The 23,874-nt window shown below is 42.0% G+C and overlaps 1 pseudogene; it reads right to left on the bottom strand.

Annotated features, from left to right (window-relative positions):
• Positions 1 to 21,025: 21,025 nt before the first annotated feature.
• LOC142046941 (uncharacterized) lies at positions 21,026 to 22,658 on the bottom strand (annotated as a pseudogene).
• Between the last annotated feature and the right edge of the window lie 1,216 nt (positions 22,659 to 23,874).

Here is a 23,874-nt window from a genome sequence, read left to right on the forward strand (position 1 = left end):
TGAATGGTTTGCATCTGTGACATGTATTCACTGTTGCCAGCATGACATTGGTTTTGTTTGTTTTTATGTTATTCTGCACAAAATTGTAATCATGATATATTTTGTGTCAATATCCAATGAAAAGACAGAAGAATAATTGGGTCAAGGTTATGTTACTGACATTGTCTTTCTGTTTGCCAATATTGAATCTCTAAGGTAGTTCAGAATGTGATTATAAACTTCTCTAGTAACAACTGTAAAAAAGTCTTACATATATGGAAGCTTCTGACTGTTAGGTGTACTAGTGGTGGTGACAAGATGCTTTCAGATACTCTATCAGGTCAGTTGATGGATAGATACTTTTATGGAGGAACAAGATGTTAAGTTCGGATTCTGAAAAAAAAAACATAGCTGAAGCACGTGCTTGGCATTTATCTTGAGAAGATGTGAAAACAGAACCAGACTGATTGCATTGTGCCACTTTTCTTGTGACATGCAACTACAACAGCACTAAAGTCACTGGGGAAAAGAATTATATTATGATAAGATCTTTCAGATAAAGGGTTACTGAACAAGTTGAGAACACTTCTTTGCAGGAGGTTTGAGGTTTTCTTGGCCAGGAGATATCAGTTAATCACTGTCTTGTCTTTTGTGGAAACTCTGCCTTTATGAGACTTATAATGTTTTATATTCATGAATCAATGTACAAGGCATGGGGACTGGACAGAGTAGTGATGTGCCTTAGCCATAATAAAGAATATACTGTCAGAATAATTTCCCACTACAAAATAAATGTATATTGATTGTTTTTATTCAGAAATCCTTTAGACTAAGCAAGAGTAAGAAACAAATCTTTTTGGGTGCTAAGCAATTTTCATTATTGAAAATTTAAAAATCATTAGAAAATCGCAACTTCCTATGTCTGTATGTTTTTCAAGGAAGAAATCTTCTTTCTGTACATCATTCCTAAAGAGTGATCCTTCATAGAGCTCAGCTTCATAGCTAGCAAGAATTAAATTCTGCAAAGCCACTGACTGCTTGAGGTTCCCCAAGAAACCTGTTCCGGCTAATAGACCTGAAATCCATGATTTTTCATCTGACTCTTGGTTGGTTTAGAAAAAAACAGGAATCATCAAAAGAAGATCTTGGAACTGTTGTATTTAAGTTAAACTGGTCAAATTGGGGGTTAAACTAGATGACCCTTGTGGTCCCTTCTAATCCTATGGTTCAATAATTCTGTGAAATTATTCTTTGGGGATATTCTTTGTAAGGTTATCTCTTGTTTCTATTGGTGAATCATTCATGAGCTAATCCTGATTTCAACAAATGTATTTGATATTTGTAAGTATTTTCCCAATAGTTTATACAAATACATTTCAGCCTAATGTGCTCAAATTCTTCTCTTTATCATTCACACTTCATAGTATGTGAAGTGTCACCAAAGTCACAGTTTCAGCTCCCTGACTGAATGACTTGAACTTTTAAAACAAAAGGATAAGTACTGAACTGCAAATATGAAACAATGAACTTTTAAGATGAATTATTGGATTAATAATCATTAGTGCTAAAATTCACAAAAAACTTTTCAAGATTCACAAATATTCCCATAAATACCTGCCAGCCACATAAATACTAATAAAAAATAAATGATATTACCCCCAAAATAACATCACAATAAAATCCACTATTATATTTGCAAAAATAATTCAATTGCTTTTTTGTAATATCCAATCAGTTTAAAGTTTGGCATGTGGTGCTTGGGTAAGCATCAGAATGTAACCAAACCTTCCTTCTTTTCTTAAACTTCCAGGCCTCTCAACATTTATTTTAATTATGCCTACAAATGTTCTAGGCACCTTACAGAAACAAGCTCCTTCTTTATCCTCTTCCACTCATGCATGGTTGTGAGCTTCTTGAGTGACAGGCAAAATATAAGGTTGTCAACAGCAATGAGGATGGATTTAAAAAAAAAAAAAGGCTCATCAGATGATATACACATCCCAAACACTCTTCGTCTGATTCCCAATAGGCTTCCAACATAAGGTGACACCTTAACTCTCCACTTCAATAGGCATTTATTAACTTTCTTTCCATTCATCTGGCCTCCTTCCAGCACTCCTTGACCCTTCTCTGTGTGGTGTTACATAGCTTGATAAAGTTAGAGAATATTTATACATGGCTGTGCAATCTGTGACAGTTTGGAGTACTGTCCCTGTGGATCATAAATTCCAAGAATAAAGAAGATTATTCAGCTGTACAGAACTTTTGCTCTATTCTAATTCAAGTATACACGCTTTTGGCAATGACAGATTAATTTTTATGTTGTACCATATCTATTCTCATTTTATTGACTATTATGATCATGACAAAACACACTCTTTATTCTGAGTTTTATCTTCATGATTGAAGATGGCCTGGTGAAGTGTTTTATTGAATGTCTGCTATAGCAGCATATAAAATCAACATGAGAGTGAAGGCAACTAATACTAGCGTTCTGTGTACTGTATGGCTCATAAACTAACTTCTGTTCTTCGTTACTGGACTTTTCCAGATATGTAGAGGAAAAAGTTACCTATGGCCTGGTCTGCACTACGCGTTTAAATCGATTTTAACAGCGTTAAATCGATTTAACGCGGTACTCGTCCACACTACAACGCTCTTTATATCGATATAAAGAGCTCTTTATATCGATTTCTGTACTCCTCCCCGACGAGAGGAGTAGCGCTAAAATCGATATTAATATATCGGATTATGGTTAGTGTGGACGGAAATCGACGGTATTGGCCTCCGGGCAGGTATCCCACAGTGCACCACTGTGACTGCTTTGGACAGCAATCTGAACTCGGAGGCACTGGCCAGGTAGACAGGAAAAGCCCCGTGAACTTTTGAATCATTTCCTGTTTGGCCAGCGTGGAGCTTTCATCAGCACAGGTGACCACGCAGAGCTCATCAGCACAGGTAGCAATGCAGTCTCCTGAGAATCGAAAAAGAGTGCTAGCATGGACCACACAGGAGCTACTGGATCTCACCGCTATATGGGGAGAGGATTCAGTGCTAACAGAACTGCGTTCAAAAAGACGAAATGAAAAAATATTCAAAATAATTTCAAAGGCTATGCTGGGAAAAGGACACACCAGGGACTCATTGCAGTGCAGAGTGAAAGTGAAGGAGCTCAGGCAAGCATACCAGAAAACCAAAGCAGCAAACGGAAGATCAGGATCAGGGCCAAAAACATGCCGCTTCTACGCTGAGCTGCATGCAATTTTAGGGGGCTGCGCCACCACTATCCCCCCCTTGTCCGTGGATTCTGAGGTGGGGGTTATAATCTCAACCATGGTTGAGGATTCAGCGGAGGGGGAAGATGAGGAGGAGGAGGAAGAGAAGGATGACCTTGCAGTGAGCACACAGCACTCCGTTAGCCCAAACAGCCAGGAGCTTTTTGTGACCCAGAAAATAGCTCACCATAGCCGCATGCAAGGTGAATCCTGATGCCTGCAAGGTGAATCCTGATGCCCGGGCCTGTGTGTGTGAGATCTGTAACACCAGAGCCGCAGGCACTCAATATTAAGATGAAAAATGAAATGCGACCGTAGTAGTTAAATTGCACATGCGCTATGTAACGGTGGAATAGTGTTGTTTACTGTGAAAGAGTATAACCATTTGTTCTGTAAAATGTATCTTTTTAAATACTTAATCTCCCTTTTTTCCCTCCCTTTATTGCAGCTGCAGCATTTTTCAAAGCCTCTCTAAACTCCAATTCCGAATGGCTAGCTCAGATAAAGGTGGAGGAAGAAGAGTACGCGAGATGAAATGTTCTCAGAAATCATCTGAAGCAATCACCGCAGTGAATAGAAGCCATCCAGGAGTGAGTGGAAAGACGTGGTAGCAAAGTACAGGACAGATGCTTAGTGAACGTGAGGATAGGAGGGCACCAAACGTGAGTATAGGAAAGGACGCCTCGAGGATTGAGAGGTGGCGGCAGGAAGATCAGAGATGTAGCAGAAAGATCAACGTGGGGGAATGCAATGCTGGAGGTTTCTGCGTGATCAAACGATTATCCTCGAAGTCTGGTGGATCTTCAGAAGAGCAGTGGGGTCACAGGTGCCGCCTGCAGGCCCTGTTGTAACCACCCCTCAGGCCCTCCCATGTTCCATATCTCCCTCACCCAGATGTGTAAGAACGTGTGGGGAAGGCTTTCTGCACCTGCCCATTCGCACCCTGTGGGACAGATCCAACCAAAAGGCTGTCATTACATTGAAATGTCTTAATGGACTTTTCTCCTTCCTCCTCCAATAACCACACCCGGAATACTTATAATTCTCTGCCTATTTTTAATTACTTTTAATAATGAATACATGGACTTTTTAAACAATGTGACTTTTAATTTCATAAGCAAGCTTACAGGGAATGACTTTTAATAAAACAATACATGATTTTTTAAACATAGTGACTTTATTTACTTAAGACAAGCTGTTAATCGAAGGGGAGGCGTGGGTTGCTTACAGGGAAGGATCAAGGGGGTGGTTCATTGAAGGGGAAACAAACACAGCAGTCACACTGTACCTGGCCCGTGATGAAACTTGTGTTCAAAGCTTCTTCTGATGTGCACACCACTTCCTGATGTGCTCCTAATGCCCTGGTGTCTGGCTGCACGTACTCAGCGGCACAGTGATTTGCCTCAGCCTCCCACCCCGCCATAAAGGTCTCCCCCCTTACTCTCACAGAAGAATTGTGGAGCACACAGCAAGCAAGCAATAACAAAGGGGACATTGGTTTGGCTAAGGTCTGAACGAGTCAGTAATTGCACCAGCGAGCCTTTAAACGGCCAAAATGCACATTCTACCACCATCCTGCACTTGCTCAGCCTGTAGTTGAACAGCTCCTGACTACTGTCCAGGCTGCCTGTGTATGGCTTCATGTAGCCATGGCATCAAGGGTAGGCTGGGTCACCCAGGATAACTACAGGCATTTCAACATCCCCGAGTGTTATTTTCTGGTCTGGAAGTAATTCCCTTGCTGAAGCCATTTAAACAGAGTTGTGCTTTTGAAGACGCGAGCGTCATGAACCCTTCCTGGCCATCCCACGTGGATGTTGGTGAAACGTCCTTGCGATCCACCAGTGCTTGCAGCACCATTGAAAAGTACCCCTTGCGGTTTACGTACTGGGTGCCCTGGCGCTCTGGGGCCAAGATAGGGATATGCGTTCCATCTATCGCCCCCTCCCACCCCCCAGTTAGGAAATCCATTGCAGCAAAGCCATCCACTATGACTTGCAACCATTTCCCAGAGTCACAACCTTTCGTAGCAGCAGCTTTAATGATTGCTTTGGCTACTTGCATCACAGCAGCCCCACAGTAGATTTTCCCACTCCAAATTGATTCCCGACTGACTGGTAGCTGTCTGGCGTTGCAAGCTTCCAGAGGGCTATTGCCACTCGCTTCTCAACTGTGAGGGCTGCTCTCATCTTTGATATTATGGCATTTCAGGGCAGGGGAAAGCAAGTCACAAAAGTTCCATGAAAGTGCTCTTACACATGCGAAAGTTTTCGGCAGCCACTGCGAATCGACCCACACCTGCAAAACTATGCGGTCCCGCCAGTCTGTGCTTGTTTTCTGGGCCCAAAATCGGTGTTCAATGGGTAGAATCTGCCCCATTACCAGCAGGAGCTCCAAAACGCAGGGGCCCGCTGTTTGGGAGAAATCAGTGTCCATGTCCTCATCAGTGTCCATTTATTACTCTCATCGCCGCGCTGCCATAGCCGCCTCCTCCTCGCCTGCCTTTGCAGTTCATGGTTCAGCATAGATTGCACGAGAATGTGCGAGGTGCTTACAACGTCCACAATTGCAGTATCGATCTGAGCAGGGTCCATGCTTGCTGTGCTATGGCATTTGCACAGTTCACCCAGGAAAAAAGGCGCGAAATGATTGTCTGCTGCTTTCACGGAGGGAGGGGTGAGGCTGTACCCAGAACCACTCACGACAATGATTTTTGTCCCATCAGGCACTGGGCTCTCAACCCAGAATTCCAAGGGGCAGGGATACTGCGGGAACTATGGGATAGCTACGGAATAGCTACCCACAGTGCAATGCTCCAGAAATCGACGTTAGCCTCGGACCATGGATGCACACCGCCGAATTACTGTGCCTAGAGTGGATGCATGCTATCAAAATTATAATATCTGTTTTATAAAACCGGTTTAAGTTAATTCAAAATTATCCTGTAGTGTAGACGTACCCTGTTACTGAAAGTCTAAAAATGTATCAGTGTACCTACCACACTCCAAGTGAATTGACAGGAGCTTCTGCTGGCAATAGCTGGCAGTAGTGATTATTATCTATTGTGGTTGTGCATCAGGATCCCAATGTGAGACTGAGGCGCCGTTGCACTAGGCACTGTCCCAATATGTAAACATAATGATGGTTCCTGCCCTAGCTCCTCAAATGTGTTGCTGCATCTTCTGGCAGATCCCTCCAGCACCTCAAGCTGCTCTGCCCCTGCTAGCTGCTCAGGTCCCTTCCCCCAGTGGCGAATCAGACTGATTTGCGGGTTCTGGCTACTTCTTACTGGCTCTGGTCTGAAGTTCTCTGATTGGCCAGAGGCCTTGCCAGTCCCATGATCATGACTCCTTCTCTGCCCCTCCTCGTGGCATGGGGAGGGACCAACGAACCAAACTCACAGAATTTCAGTAAGGGGTCAACTGTCCCCTTACATTTGCATAAGTTGTTAGCTTCAGTAATTACAGGAGACCACAAAAATTGGTAAATTCCTGTCAATGCAAATTCAGTATCAATAAACTTAAAATTTATTGATACTGAATTTGCATTGACAGGAATTTACTAATTTTTTGGTCTATGTATCAATCCTGGTTACTCTCCTTCTGGGAAGAAATCCACTTTCCTAGTCATACTGTCCTTTTAAAACTTTTTGAAGAGTAATTGGTCCTGACGTTTTTCCTTTTCTTTTTTCTAAACACTAGTCAGTTCACAAAAAATGTGCTATACCCCCCCATTATACTATAAAAATAGTAATCTGACAAACTATACTAAATTTAATACACATGATCAAGCACTAAAGTCCTAAATAAAATCTCTTTTGTCTATAAGAATAATTTATTACATTAAGAAAAAATCACAAATTGTTTTGGCAAGAATATAATATCCAATTTAAGAGACCTTTAATTTTCTTTTATAGGACAGAATAGAGTTTGTTTCATATGGAGCTTTTCATACAATGGCTATCTCAGGTTGTTCACAATAATGAGCCTTGAGCAGGCAAAAGAGACAGTCATTATGTGTTCAGAAATAGGTTACACAAAATCTTATGTTATTTGAACCAATTTACTGAGATGAGAGAAAATGCTAGCCAGGATGTTGAAGATATGACTTGTCAACTCGTGAAATTACCCATTGCTGACAAAGAATGTCAGCAACTGGTGCAGTTGAACCAGTGTGGAATATGGTTCAACTGCAGGTTTAACTGAGGCCAAACTGTGTTTATCACCATTTCAAAAACTGTTGTTAAAATCTTACAGTTAAATCATATTCAGCACCAGCTCAGCTGCACCCATTCCTGTCAACCATTAACAATAGCAATTCGCTACCCAAAACTAGTGGTTTGAAAAATATCAGGCAGTCTTTTTCTGACTTAACTATGTACTGCTGTGCCTCCAAAGACTTCAAGCCACCATCCAGAGGACAAGCAGGGAGGGGTAAGAAGTTAAAACTTGGTGTGAGGAAAAAGGTAAGTCATAGGAGAGATTCAAAGAGGGGAGGGATATAATCAGAACAATATGTGAGGAAGATGATGTTGGGAACAAAAGAGACTGGCCTAGCTTTGTACCAGTCCTGCTAATCAATTTGAAAGTAGACTTGATGAACAACAACATAGTTCCACTCATGTCCCTGCAGCTGGAAGGTAGGTCCCTTTGTGGTAGACCTGGTTTAAATTGATCAAATTTGTGAAAATTAGGAATTTTGAATTTAAAAAATGGGAAAACGACAACAAATTGTTCATGATTCCTCTGCAGAGGACACTAGGTAAATTGCTTATAAGGATTTTGTTTTCTTCACAGAAATTAACAAATTAACCAAGTGCAGTTGGTGAATTGTGTGTCTGGCAGACATGCCCCACATTTGCAAAATCAACATATCAATGATTTCAATTCACTGTTAGTTAAAGCACAGGATTTGCATGGGGTTCGATAGTGAAGTGTCAGAGCCACATTCTCCTCTCAGGTACAAGGAGAGAATTCCACTGACTTTAAAGGTGTTGCGTGAGCCATTAGCACTGAGTCACATAAAATTTGAGTTTGGTTTCTATGATGTCACCCTAAATGTTCTAGTGATTCAACTATAGCAATTGAGTACTTTTGCATACCTCTTTGGTACTTCTATTTTCTAGGTGTTTAGTGATTTAAGTGAGTCCATGAGAGCTGGCTGTATTTTAAAGAAGCCTTATTGAGGGCATAGGAACAAACCATCCTGAAGTGAAGAAAGAATAGCAAATATGGCAGGTGACCAGCTTGGCTTAACAGCGAAATCTTCGGTGAGCTTAAACTCAAAAAGGAAGCTTACAAGAAGTGGAAATTTGGACAGATGACTAGGGAGGAGTTAAAAATATTGCTAGAGCATGCAGGGGAGTAAACAGGAAGGCCAAGTCACAATTGGAGTTGCAGCTAGCAAGGGATGTAAAGGGTAACAAAAAGGGTTTCTACAGGTATGTTAGCAACAAGAAGAAGGTCAGGGAAAGTGTGGGACCCTTACTGAATGGGGGAGGCAACATAGTGACAGATGATGTGGAAAAAACTGAAGTTCTCAATGCCTTTTTTGCCTTGGTCTTCACAGACATGGAAGCTCCTAGACTGCTGCACTGGGCAACACAGCATGGGGAGTAGGTGAGCAGCCTTCAGTGGTGAAAGAACAGCTTAAGGACTATTTAGAAAAGCTGGACATGCACAAGTCCATAGGTCCAGACCTAATGAATCCAAGGATGCTGAGGGAGTTGGCTGAAGTGATTGCCGAGCAATTGGCCATTATCTTTGAAAATTCATGGTGATCGGGGGGAGGTCCCAGACGATTGGAAAAAGGCTAGTGTAGTGCCTATATTTTAAAAAAGTGGAAAAAAAGAGAACTAGGGGAACTGCAGACCAGTCAGCCTCACTTCAGTCCCCGGCAAAATCATGGAGCAGGTCCTCAAGGAATCCATTGAAGCACTCGGAAGAGAGGAAGGTGATCAGGAACAGTCAACATGGATTCACCAAGGGCAAGTCATATCTGACCAACCTGATTGTCTTCTATGATGAGATAACTGGCTCTGTGGATATGGGGAAAGCAGTGGATGTAATATATCTTGACTTTAGCAAAGCTTTTGATATGGTCTCTCATGGTATTCTTGCCAGCAAGTTAAAAAAGTATGAGTTGGATGAATGGACTATAAGATGGATAGAAAGCTGGCTAGATTTTCAGGCTCAACTGGTAGTGATCAGCGCCTCGATGTCTAGTTGGCAGTCGGTATCAAATAGAATGCCCCAGGAGTTGGTCCTGGGGCTGGTTTTGTTCAACATCTTTATTAATGATCTGGATGATGGGATTAATTGCTTCCTCAGCAAGTTCGCAGATGATACGAAGTTGGGGGGGGGTAGATACGCTGGAAGGTAGGGATAGGATACAGAGGGACCAAGACAAATTAGAGGATTGGGCCAAAAGAATCCCGATGAGGTTCAACAAGGTCAAGTGTAGAGTCCTGCATTTAGGATGGAAGAATCCCAAGCACTGCTACTGACTGAGGACCAAATGGCTAGGCAGCAGTTCTGCAGAAAAGGCTAGGGGTTAAAGTGGACGAGAAGCTGGATATGAGTCAACAGTGTGCCCTTGTTGCCAAGAATGCTAATGGCCTTTTGGGATGTATAAGAAGGGGCATTGTCAGCAGATTGAGAGACATGATCGTTCCCCTCTATTTGACATTGGTGAGACCTCATCTGGAGTATTGTGTGTCCAGTTTTTGGCCCCACACTACAAGGAGTATGTGGAAAAATTGGAAAGAGTCCAGTAGAGAGCAACAAAAAATATTAGGGAGCTGGAGCACATGACTTATGAGGAGAGGCTGAGGGAACTGGGATTGTTTAGTCTGCAGAAGAGAAGAATGGGGGGATTTGATAGCTGCTTTAGTTTCAACTACCTGAAAGGGGGTTCCATAGAGCATGGATCTAGACTGTTCTCACTGGTACCAGATGACAGAACAAGGAGCAGTGGTCTCATGTTGCAGGTTTAAGTTGGATATTAGGAAAAAACTTTTTCACTGGGACGGTGGTGAAGCACTGGAATGGGTTACCCAGAGACGTGGTGGAATCTCTTTCCTTAGAGGTTTTTAAGGTCAGGCTTGACAAAGCCCTGGGAATTGGTCCTGCTTTGAGCAGGGGGTTGAACTAGATGACCTTCTGAAGTCCCTTCCCACCCTGATATTCTATAATTCTATGATTCTATGATTATTCCCCTCTATTTGGAACTGGTGAGGCCACACCTGGAGTATTGCGACCAGTTTTGGTTCCCCCACTACAGAAGGTATGTGGACAAATTGGAGATATTCCAGCAGAGGACAATGAAAATTATTAAGGGGCTGGGGCACACTTCTTACCAGGAGAGGATGAGGAAACTGGGGTTATTTAGTCTGCAGAAGAGAAGAGTGAGAGGGGATTTGATAGCAGCCTTCAATTACCTGAGGGGGGTTCCAAAGAGGATGGAGCTCAGCTATTCTCAGTGGTTTCAGATGACAGAACAAGAAGCAATGGTCTTAAATTGCAGTGGGGGAGGTCTAAGTTAGATATTAGGAAACACCATTTCACTAGGAGGTGGTGAAGCACTGGAATGGGTCACCTAGGGAGGTGGTGGAATCTCCATCCTTAGATGTTTTTAAGGCCCAGATTGACAAAGCCTTGGCTGGGAGGATTTAGTTGGTGTTGGTCCTGCTTTGAGCAGGGGATTGGACTAGATGACCTTCTGAGGGCTCTTCCGACTCTATTCTATGATTCTAAGTGTAGTAATTTAGTACATTTTAATGTTTTTCTTAATCAAGAAAACATTTAAGAAAATTTAAACATCTCCTCTCTATTGAATAATCAGTGCATTTATCTTTTTGCCTTATTTTAAAGTAAGTTTTTTTTCTTCTCATATATTTTAAGATAATTACATTTTCTCTTTGCACATTACTTTTGTTTTAGTTGTATTATACTGTACTCTGAAGGTGATCAGTTGGTTACTCTACTAATGCACTTTAATTGTATTCTATTCATCTTCCAGCATCTATACGAGGTGTAGTGAGACTGTAAACTCAAACTATTCTGGCAGTCTTCCTAACTGTGAAGAACATCAGTATATTGTAGAAGCTGTAAAGATAATAAATAATAACATAACAATAATCAATAATGCACTAGCCTTTTGCTTCCAAGGATGTACATTTCATGATAGTCTAGATTATTCTGAATAAGTTTGGTGTTCTCATTCTAATGCCCATTTGTGTACATCATAAAACCACCACTTTAAAAAAAAATCAGCTGCAGAATGTTCTTTAATGTAGCCCAGGAGTGCAATAATAAGGGTGAGTTAGGTAAGTATTGAGATGAATTGGCAGAGTTCTATAGGAGATCTTGCACAGCATTGGCTTGTACTGCTGGCTTAGATTAGTGCAATTACTTCTTCACTTTCATCAGCACTGAACTTTGTCACAAATACTAAATAGAAACAAAACTTATTTATTTTCTTTTTTCATTGATTATGTATTTTTATATATGAGATTTGTAATGCTAAATATTAACATATACACGAGTGTGTAGAGATATATCGAAGTGGAACTGAGAGGAGTGTGAAGCCCTGACCCTTTACAATCCAACTCAACATAGTTAAGACTTCTTCAGTTAACAGTTTCTGCTTTCTTCCCAATTTTAATAGGATGTTCTTTTCTTTTCAGCTCACCAATCCTCTGTGGAATTCAAATTAAGTAGCTGACACACATGCACGAGATGTCTTCTGTCCCTCTCTCAATTTGATGGCATAAAGTCTAAGTGAGGTCAGGAAATAATTCCTCCCCTCCCCAGATCAGATTGGCACTGACCTTGTGTTTTTTCTCCACTTTCCTCTGCAGTGTGGGGTGCAAGTCACTTACCAGGATCATCTGGGTATAACTTACTTAATCAATTTCCTGCCTTGGCAAGGGCCTTGGATATTGGTGCACCTCAGTCTCTCTTATTCTCTCCATGTGGCACATACTAGTTTAATCTCCTGAGGGCTGTAATACCTTGGTCTAATTTTAGTTGTTGGGGTTACTATGAATGTGGATGGGCTGTGAAACTCAGGCGGTCAGACTAGATGAGCTGGTGGTTCCTTCTGGTTTTAAAATCAATGATTTTATACACACACACAGAGAACCTGATTCTCATGCTCCCCCCACACTATATTCTAGATATTTTGCCAATGATTTTTAACTATACTACACATAAAACAGTACATTAAAAGAAGGTTGCATTAAGGTTGAAAAGTCAAGTATTCAAAAGCTAGCCATTTTCAGAATTAAGATTGCCTATGCACTTGCCTGAGCACCAGCAGAAAAACCACTGAGTACATAAGAGGCAGTCACCCCACTCTTAGTTCCGTTGTCTGGTGCCAAAGTGTCTCACTGTTCCACAGGAATAGGAAGGAACAGTTGCAGGGAAAGTCTTGCTTAGTCCCTGCAACCTCAGGCTGGAGTACGCTCAGTTGCTCTGTGGGATGATGCATGTGTAGTCTGGTCACACGTAGTTGCTGTGTGGGCATGGAGCATGCTCAGTGCAGCTAAAATCTTCAGAGAATTTAGCTACCAAATTCTAAGAAGTCTCTACTTAGCATGTGTAAACTGAGATTTTTTCAGAGGACATATACTTGACTAAAGTTGGGTGATTCTTCATGGGAATAACAAAAGACTCATCCCTGACACAGCGGAGACCCTTCTGCCAAATTTCAAGTTCCTGTTCCAAAGCATTAAGACCATACAGCTTCTCAGTGAAACAGTTGTAAGACTATTTTTTAAATCATGAGCAAAACAATGTATCTCCACTGCTCTCATTCTTGGAAACAGCTGACTCATGTTAGCTGAAACTTTTAAAAAATTTCAGCCTGATACAGACACCTGAGATGGGAAATTTCAGCCCAAATGGTTAAAATTGGACGAAGTTATGAGCAACTGAAAATACGATCTTAATGGAAAGTGTAGCAAAACCTTAAATATAAGCAATTTTTTGATCAGTCTCTGAATGAGAAGACTGGGTATAATCCTTTCTTTAATGGTACCTTGATGATGGATGGGCGCACATATCTAAAATCAACATATTACCCTTTTTATAATCAATTATAATAATATCCCTTAATTAACTAGCATTAAATCTACCTTTTTTACCATAATTAAATATTTTGTACTTTCTCATTAGCCATTGAAAATTAAGCTTATTTTTAGTTAACACCAGTGTAAATGCCCTACCAATAACTATAAATATAGATAAAATGTTAAATGTTTTGGAAAACCTTAACTACAACACTTGTAAAAACTTTTGGACCAAAACATGTTTACAACATAACCTAGGGTTATGTCCTAACTTATCTCCCAATTGTGTCACTTCATTTTATTCATATTTTAACAGGGCTTGCTTCACTATTTTGGGAAATAGATTTTTGGGCCTACATACAGTTCAACACATTTCTATATAAACACAATCAAGCATCATCTCTGTAGGCTACAAAGTGAATGTGGTGGTCTTGGCTCATTTCTCACAAACTGACATCACAAACACCATACTTTGGTGTTGGCATGCTCTGCTTCAGAAAGGATCAGTGTTGATCATGTAAGGAAATATAACTATATATTTCCTCTAGGAAAGGGGTCTATTTTAGGAGAGGGTTGCATTACTTGTGGAATGCTACTGGGAAAAAAACATACACTAAAGTTGTCAGAGTCCCTAAACTATAGACTAAAAAACTCAACTAAAATTAAAAAAAAATAATTAGCAGTATCTATACAGATATTGCTATTACCCCATTCACCATAATATCAACACTTCTATTACTTTCTGATTGGGTCTATTTCTTCAAGCATCATGGAAACAACTATGTGAAGGAGAGTTGGGGAAGAGAAACAAAAAGAAATAGTTCTTTTGTACATTGAGACCTTAGAGTACACTCCTAGTAATGTCTGCACTAGACTTAGGCCAGGTCTATACTAAAAAGTTAAGTTGACCCACATAAATTGCTCAAGGGCATGAAAAGTTCTGAGTGACACGGGTAAGCTATTCCTCAGTATAGACAGCACTAGGCTGAGGAAAGAATCCAAATCAAACTTGCTATAAGCATGTAAGACAGTTTTTCACCTGATGTAAATCATTGTAGCTTCATTGACTTGGAAATTGGTTTATGCCAGCTGAGGATCTGGACCACAGACTTTCGAAACAATCAACAAACACAGAACATTAATGTAGACATTCTTATTATACTATTTTCTGGTGAGGCTTCACTTTTCTTTCTGCTAAAGTTGTTTCTATCAGCCTGTATTAACACACAGGGGTATTAGAGGTCTCTATGAGTGAACAGAGCACTACTTATTTGAGGTCCAATGGAAAAGGAATCCCCCACACACACCCGTCCAATCCAGGATCACTACAGGACTGCAGTTTTAAGGCGGCATTAAGCAACTTTACTAATGCATGGAGAAAGAAGGTGGGTTGCCTGATGGAGTCACATAGTCTTGGATGCACTTTCCTGCATTCGAAAATCCTTACTGCTGTGACACTGAAATGGACTTCATAGATTCATAGATTCTAGGACTGGAAGGCACCTCGAGAGGTCATTGAGTCCAGTCCCCTGCCCTCATGGCAGGACCAAATACTGTCTAGACCATCCCTGATAGACATTTATCTAACCTACTCTTAAATATCTCCAGAGATGGAGATTCCACAACCTCCCTAAGGCACAGCTACCAAGAAGGCAGAGGTGCAGACCGAATGCACAGGGTCTCATACCTATTGCCATTTGTGCAGTATGGAACTGTAAAATGGTGATCCGATAACATGAGGATAGGTGTAGTATAAGAACCTAGAACAATTAGACGGATAGTTCTGCTGCTTATTAGTTTTTCATTCCCCTCTGGGATGAGTAAATGCAAGACACAACGTGCCTCCCAGTAAGCACTGGAGTTTCAGCTTCCCTTCAGTGCATCTTGGGTATCACAAGTAATCCTCTCACTGTGCTGACATACACTTCTTTCAGCTTCGCCACACATGTTCAATAGGGCTGTACATTTGGACAATCACCCTCATTTGATGGTCACAACTACAACACATCCATCCTTCCCAGTCCCTTTATAATCAAAATGTTTGACCATTAAAGTCAATCTTCCAGCTGGAAACCCTTTCCACTGTCTCATTCTCTCTCTCTATTCCCCATGTAAGATGCAGCCTGGCAATAATTAGAATGGTGTCTCTCCTCTGATATAGCAGGAAGTAACTTGATTACAGAAGACATCAACTATTTACAAAACGCTTTTACATCTTTGAGGCCCCAGTTAGTTAAGTCACTTCAGTAAAGCTAAACCATCAACATCCCTACAAATCATTGTTCATTTGTACACAAGCCGTTGTTTCTCGGACAAATACATTTAATAAGCGGAAATACACCCCCTTTCTTTCTAGATACCTTGGAGTCAAGTATATTAGCATTTTGATGCATTGTACCTCAACATAGCACCCTGTAATCCTCATTTTCATCATTTGTATATGGTTATGATATTTCATATAAAGCATGCCTTTCAAACAAACTCACTGTTCTATCAAAATATGTGTATCATAATTGCATATAGAATTATGATATATTGTGTGTCCAGGACATGCCCACAGCTAGCTCTCCAGTGGCAACAAAGGAAGTGACCCACACTCAAACAAGCGTTAAGTGATCATCATGAGCTGAGCTATTGACCAGCAGCAGAATTGTAAACAAAAGATTTACAATTTGGTAAGAGATAGTTGTGCAAACACCATACAATAAGGATTGCTCAACTCTATGACTCAGTAAGGCCCACCAGGACATGCCTGGGCCAGTATCTTTCCCGGAACATTAACTGAGAGTATAAAATAAGGGACAATGGCATCATGAGGCCACCTCTCTCCTCGCACCACCTACTCTGAAGGCAACAACAATTCTGGGAAGACAAAGACTTTGAACTGGGGAGATTGGTCCCAGGCTGAGAAGGGAATTCAGCCTTTGTATTAAGAACTGTTACATGCCTGCAACATCCAGTGGGGTGAGAAAAGCTATTTGATTCAAATCTTGCTTAGTCTGAAAGTTTAGGATTTAGAATGTGTGTTTACTTTTTATTTTCTTAGCTAACTATCTCTGACATTTATGCCTGCCATTTATAATCACTTAAAACCTTTCTGTGATTGATAAACTTATTTTAACGATCTATCCTTACCAGTGAGTTTGTCTAACGTGCTTGGGGAATCTGCTCAGATTACAAAGGCTGGTGCATGTCCACTATCCTTTGATGAAGTGGTGAACTAATTAATGAGCTTGCATTGTTCAGGAGAAGATCTTGAGCAGTGTAACATTTCTGGGGTGCAACGCTGGGGGAGGGGGGATTTGCTGGTGTTTCCCTATGTATAGTTCATAAATGGCTTAGAGAGTATTCATGCTATTTAGCGGGGTGTCTCCCTGCATGTTGTTGACTGAGTGATCACTGCACCAGAAGAGGTTTGCTATGTGTTACTAGCAAAGCATTGTGAGAGACAGCCCAGATTGGAGAGTTAAGGGGGCACAGCGGTCCCAGTTTCAGGTTGTACCCTGGGGACCCCATCACAATCATCAAGTCTATTGTACCATTAGAGGAAGAAAACCTCTTTTTTCATTCTCCGCTGGCTACAATCTTATTATGGCTTAGCTGTAACTGTTATGGCATCAGGCCAAGAATATGCAAACAAATTCCTATGCTCCATAGAAATACTATGTTTTCCATTTCAATAAGGCAAGTCACTGAGGTTTTTTCCCCACATAAGAAACATAGTCCAAGACAATCATAATAGCCAACCTTTTATTGTCAGAGAAACTTCACTTTGGGCAATGACTAGCTGAGATAATGACTTATTATGTTAAGAGTATTTATTTTCAGTGGCAATTTAGAAGTATTCCCCCTTAATATTAATAATTATGCCTAGCTCAGATATAACACTTTTCATCAGTAGATCTCAGAGCACTTAGAGTTGTGTGCTTTACTTCCAGTATTTCTTTGTTGCTGGAAGAGTTCCTTTATGAGTAGAAATCTGTTAAAGTGTTTTCTGTCAACAAGAAAGGAGTAAGGTCTGCTCCAGCCAATTATTTCCCCAGTATCATATGGAAGCCATTGTTGTTATAACATTAAAATAATATTTGGAGCAGACATACTGACTCTGAGTAGGATTTTATTTTGGACATACATTGGACATGCTCACTATAACAACTCCTATTTTAACTGCAAACACTGCAATGCTATGTGGAGTGGGGTTAAGCAGATGTGAAAGACCAGCTAAATTGGGCAAAAACACTGAAAAAATGTTGGGGATAAGAAAATGTAATATAACATATTACCAATCTGATGGTTTGGTCATATGAATCAGTATGTTTGACTTTCAGACTTCTCATGCTAGTGCTCCTTTTGATTCCTTAAGAGAAAAAGGATAATTCCATTGCTCTTCAACACTTTATTTTGGCCAATTCATGGACCAGTATAAATATAAGTTTGGTAAAACGTTAACTAAACAAACACTTCTTATACCTTGTTTGAGTCAAAGCAATCATACAATCCCTGTAATATAATAAAGTACATAGTATCATCAGGTGCAAGAAAGGAAAGTGATGTAGTACCTTTATAGATCATTTACATAGTGATAATTGGGCCTACAAATTTACTCTACTTGTGAACTCAGCTGTAAAAAGTATGTGAAAGTTCATAAGATGTCACAGTAACCTAGAACAATAAATGTTAACGGGAAAAAGTATGAAAAGGAAACAGAAAGACTGCATTAGTCTAAGCAAAAAGGCTTATTGATATACCTCAAGGACTCTTAGGATCATGCTTGATAAACAAGAAAATGTGGGTGCAGAAATCAGTGAACCAAAATTGGTGTGGACAAAAAACCCACAGGGAATAGACTATTCCACCCATCATTTCCTTTGTGGGTCCTTAAGGGGAAGAAATGAAGAACAGATGAAGGCTACTAGAATGAGCTTCATCATCATGACTGCCACCCACACTATTTCCTGGCCTTTTTCATCCTGAGTCTGAGAGATGTCCTGACCAAATTGGGCCAGAGAGAGGGATTCAGAGGACACTGCCACCCCACCAGCTCCAGCTGAATCCCAAACACCATCTAAGGGTATGTCTACACTACGAAATTAGGTCAAATTTATAGAAGTTGGTTTTTCAGAAATTGTTTTTATACAGTCGATAGTGTGTGTCCCCACAAAAAATGCTCTAAGTGCATTAAGTTGGCAGACTGCATCCACAGTACCGAGGCTAGTGTCGACTTCCGGAGTGTTGCACTGTGGTAGCTGTGAGTAGCTATCCCCCAGTTCCCACAGTCTCCGCCACCCATTGGAATTCTGGGTTAAGATCCCAATATGCCTGATGAGGCAAAAACAGTATCGCGGGTGATTCTGGGTACATGTCGTCAGGACCCCCTGTGAAAAAAACGGCAGACAATCGTTTTGTGCCTTTTCTCCTGGGTTACCTGTGCAGATGCCATACCACGGCAAGCATGGAGCCCGCTCAGCTCACCGTCACCGTACATCTCCTGGGTGCTGGCAGACATGGGACTGCATTGATACACAGCAGCAGCTCATTGCCTTTTGGTAGCAGATGGTGAGTTACGACTAGCGGCCATTGTCGTCGTATTCCTGGGTGCTCTTTTAACCGAGCTCAGTGAGGTCAGTCAGGGGTGCCTGAGCAGATATGGGAGTGACTCAGCCAAGTCATTCCTATCTTCTGCCAAGCACTCAGGAGATGAGGATGGCTAGCAGTCGTAATGCAGCATCTTCTGCCGAGTGCCCAGGAGATGATGATTGTTAGCAGTCGAACTGCACCGTCTGCTGCCACCCTAAAGATGTAAAAGATAGATGGAGTGGATCAAAACAAGAAAAAGACCCAATTTGTTTTGTATTCATTTGCTTCCTCCCTCCCTCAGTGAAATCAAAGGCCTGCTAAACCCAGGGTTTCAGTTCTATCCTTGAGGGGACCATTCTGTGTGACAGTTTGTGTTTCTCCTTGATGCAAAGCCACTCCCTTTGTGGACTTTAATTCCCTGTAAGCCGTGTCGTCAGTCGCCCTTCCCTCTGTCAGAGCAGACAATTGTTTTGTGCCTTTTTTCAGCTCAGATGTCATAGCACTGGGATCATGGAGCCCACTCAGATCACCACAGCAATTATGAGCACTGTAAACACCACGCACATTATCCTGCAGTATATGCAGAACCAGAACCTGCAAAAGCAAAACCAGGCAAGGAGGCGACAGCAGCGCAGTGATGAGAGCGATGAGGACATAGACATGCACACAGACTTCTCACAAAGTACGGGCCCCAGAAATGTGCACTTTATGGTGTTAATGGGTCAGATTCATGCTGTGGAACACTGATTCTGGGCCCGGGAAATAAGCACAGACTGGTGGGACCACATAGTGTTGCGGGTGTGGGACGATTCCCAGTGGCTACGAGACTTTTGAATGCGTAAGGGCACTTTCATGGAACTTTGTGGCTTGCTTTTCCCTTCTCTGAAGCACCAGAATACCAAGATGAGAGCATTCCTCACAGTTAAGAAGCGAGTGGTGATAGCCCTGTGGAAGCTTGCAATGCCAGACAGCTACTGGTCAGTTGGGCATCAATTTGGAGTGGGCAAATCTACTGTGGGGGCTGCTGTGATCAAAGCAGCCAACACAATCAAAGAGCTGCTGATATCAAGGGTAGTGACTCTGGGAAATGTGCAGGTCATAGTGAATGGCTTTGCTGCAATGGGATTCCCTAACTGTGGAGAGGAGATAGACAGAACCCATATCCCTGTCTTGACACCAGAGCACCAAGCCAGTGAGTACATAAACCGAAAGGGGTTCTTTTCAATGCTGCTGAAAGCACTGGTGGATCACAAGGGACATTTCACCAAAATCAACGTGGGATGGCCAGGAAAGGCACATGACACTCACGTCTTCAGGAACTCTGGTCTGTTTCAAAAGCTGCAGGAAGGGACTTTCTTCCCAGACCAGAAAATAACCATTGGGGATGTTCAAATGCCTATAGTTATCCTTGGGAACCCAGGCTACCTCTTAATGCCATGGCTCATGAAGCCATACACAGGCAGCCTGGACAGTAGTCAGGACTTGTTCAACTATAGGCTGAGCAAGTGTAGAATGGTAGTAGAATGTGCATTTGGACATTTAAAAGCTCACTGGCGCAGTTTACTCATTCAGACAGACCTCAGTAAAACCAATATTCCCATTGTTATTACTGCTTGCTGTGTGCTCCACAATATCTATGAGAGTAAGGGGGAGATGTTTATGGCTGCATGGGAGGTTGAGGCAAACCGCCTTGTCGCTGATTATGCGCAGCCAGACATCAGGGCTGTTAGAAGAGTACAGGAGGATGTGGTGCACATCAGAGAAGCTTTGAAAACCAGTTTCATGACTGGCCAGGCTATGATGTGAAAGTTCTGTTTGTTTCTCCTTGATGAACCCTCCACAATGGTTCACTCTACTTCCCTGTAAGGTAGGTACTCTCCCCTCTGATCACCTCTTGCAGAGGCAATAAAGTCACTGTTGCTTCACATTCATGCATTCTTTATAATTCATAACACAAATAGGGGGATAACTGCCAAGGTAGCCTGGGAGGGGTGGAGGAGGAGGGAAGCACCAGGTGAGGTTGGGGGAGGAGGGAAGGACAAGGCCACACTGCACTTTAAAACTTAAATTTTTTTAAACTTATTGATGGCCAGCCTTCTGTTGCTTGGGCAATCCTCTGGGGTGGAGTGGTTGGGTGGCTGGAGGCCCCCCCACCATGTTCTTGGGCATCTGGGTCAGGAGGCAATGGAACTTGGGGAGGAGGGCTGTTGGTTACACAGGGGCTGTAGCAGCAGTCTGTGCTCCTGCTGCCTTTCCTGCAGCTCAACCATATGCTGGAACATATGAGTTTGATCTTCCAGCAGCCTGAGCATCGACTCTTGCCTTCTGTCAGCAAGCAGACCCCACCTATCATCTTCAGCCCATCACTTACTCTCTTCAGCCTGCCACCTCTCCTCACGTTCATATTGTGCTTTCCTGCAATCTGACATTGTCTGCCTCCATGCATTCTGCTGTGCTATGTCAGTGTGGGAGAACAGCAGGAGCTCAGAGAACATTTCATCCTGAGTGCATTTTTTTCGCCTTCTAATCTTCACTAGCCTCTGTGAAGGAGACACATTTGTAGTGGTAGAGGAAAAGTGAGAGAATGGTTGAAAAGACACATTTGAGAAAAATGGGTACACTCTTTCACGTTAAACCTTGCTGTTCACATTAAACAGCACATGTGCTTTCGTTACAAGGTCGCATTTTGATGGCTTCACCCCTCCTCTCACCATATGGCTAACAGTGAGGAACATTTCTGTTCAGCCACAGCCAAACAGCAGAGCAGGAACAGGCACCTCTGAATGACCCCTTAATAAAAGCACGCTATTTCAACCAGGCGACCATGAATGATATCAGTCTCCTGAGGATAACACAGAGAGATAAAGAACAGATCTTGTTTGAATGCCAGCAAACATCGGAACCATACGCTGCCATGCTTTGTTATGCAATGATTCCCGACTATGTGCTACTGGCCTGGTGTGGTAAAGTGTCCTACCATGGCGGACAGAATAAGGCCATCCTCCCCAGAAACCTTTTGCAAAGACTTTGGGAATACATCCAGGAGAGCTTTATGGAGATGTCCCTGGAGGATTTCTGCTCTATCCCCATACATATTAACAGACTTTTCCAGTAGCTGTACTGGCCGCAAATGCCTGGGCAAATTAATGATTAAACATGTTTGCTTTTAGACCATGTGTAATATTTACAAAGGTACACTCACCAGATGTCCCTTCTCCGCCTTCAGAGTCTGGGAGCACACCTTGGGTGGGTTCAGGGTTTACTGGTTCCAGGTCCAGGTTGAAAAACATATCTTGGATGTTGGGGAAACTGGTTTCTCCGCTTCCTTGCTGTAAGCTCTCTTCAATCTCTTCATCATCATCTTTCTCATCCCCAAAACCTGCTTCCCTGTTGCATGATTCTCCATTCACAGAGTCAAAGCACAGGGTTGGGGTAATGGTGGCTGCATCCCCTAGAATGTCATGCAGCTCATCATAGAAGCTGCATGTTCAGGGCTCTGATCCAGAGCGGCCGTTTGCCTCTCTGGTTTTTACATAGGTTTGCCTTAGGTCCTTAATTTTCATGAGGCACTGCTGTGCATCCCTGTTATGGCCTCTGTCCTTCATGCCCTTTGAGACTTTTTCTAATATTTTGGCATTTTGTTTACTGGAACACAGTTCAGCTAGCATGGATTCATCTCCCCATATGGCAAGCAGATCCCATACCTCCCATTCAGTCCATGCTGGAGCTCTTTTGCAATCCTGGGACTCAATCATGGTCACCTCTGCTGATGAGATCTGATGAGATCTGCGCTCACCTGCACCTTTCCACACTGACCAAACAGTAAATGAGATTCAAAGTTTGCAGGCCTTTTCCTGTCTACTTGGCCAGTTCATCTGAATTGAAAGTGCTGTCCAGAGCGGTCACAATGGAGCACTCTGGGATAGCTCCCAGAGGCCAATACCATCTAATTGTATCCACACTACCCTAAATTTGACCCGGCAGGCAGATTTCAGTGCTAATCCCCTTGTCAGGGATGGAGTAAAGACATCGATTTTAAGCGCTCTTTAAATAAAAAAAAAAAGGGTTTCGTCGTGTGGATGGGTCCAGGCTTAAATCGAGGTAATGTTGCTAAATTCGACCTAAAATCGTAGTGTAGATCAGGCCTAAGATGAAACAGGATTGGACTTTAACAGCAGCAGTTGCTCCTGTTCATCTCAACTAACTTCTTCTTTCTTACTCAAAAGAACAATTGCCACCATCTGTGACTCCATAGAAGACATAGTCAAACCAGGTGGGTTTTCCTTCTAAAACCCTCTCCAGCTAAAGGGAAAGGGAACAAGAAATGTTGCTGAAATAAAAGCTTTATTTAATACTTTACATTTCAAATTCTTTAACTGTTTTTCCTTCTTTTCTGTATCTTTAATAAAGGGTTAAAAAGATGCTTGCTAAGAACTAGGAACACTGAGGACTCTGTATACCACACCTGGATCTTGTTTAATACTGTTTAATACTGGACACTGACTGGATTGTGGTAACACCTCTGGCCCATTTATTCCACCTAAATTAATACAACAGAATGTAAAAACATAAGAACTGCCATATTGGGTCAGACCAAAGGTCCTCAGAGGGAATGAACAGAACAGATAATCAAGTGAGCCACTCCCTGTCGCTCATTCCCAGCTTCTGAATGTATATTGGCCAATCTATGAAACAACATATAAAGTATTTTTAAGAGACTACCCATTCTCCCCTCCTTTCTATATTGGGAGTATATGAATACAGTTAATTGTATGACAACATACTTTCTCCATTAGGTATAGACATGCTTGATCATTCCAGGCCATTGGCATCGTCTCTACAGCAAGCCCAGAATGCAAATAATGTCTCCATCTTTCTGCTCTCCTATGGGAAGTAGCAGCAGCCCATGAGCTAACTAGGAGCCAGAAAGACTCCGGGTTTTAATCCTGTCTGAGTCACTGACTCATTGTC

This window comes from Chelonoidis abingdonii, chromosome 5 (assembly GCF_003597395.2).
Source record: "Chelonoidis abingdonii isolate Lonesome George chromosome 5, CheloAbing_2.0, whole genome shotgun sequence".
NCBI lineage: Eukaryota > Metazoa > Chordata > Testudines > Testudinidae > Chelonoidis > Chelonoidis abingdonii.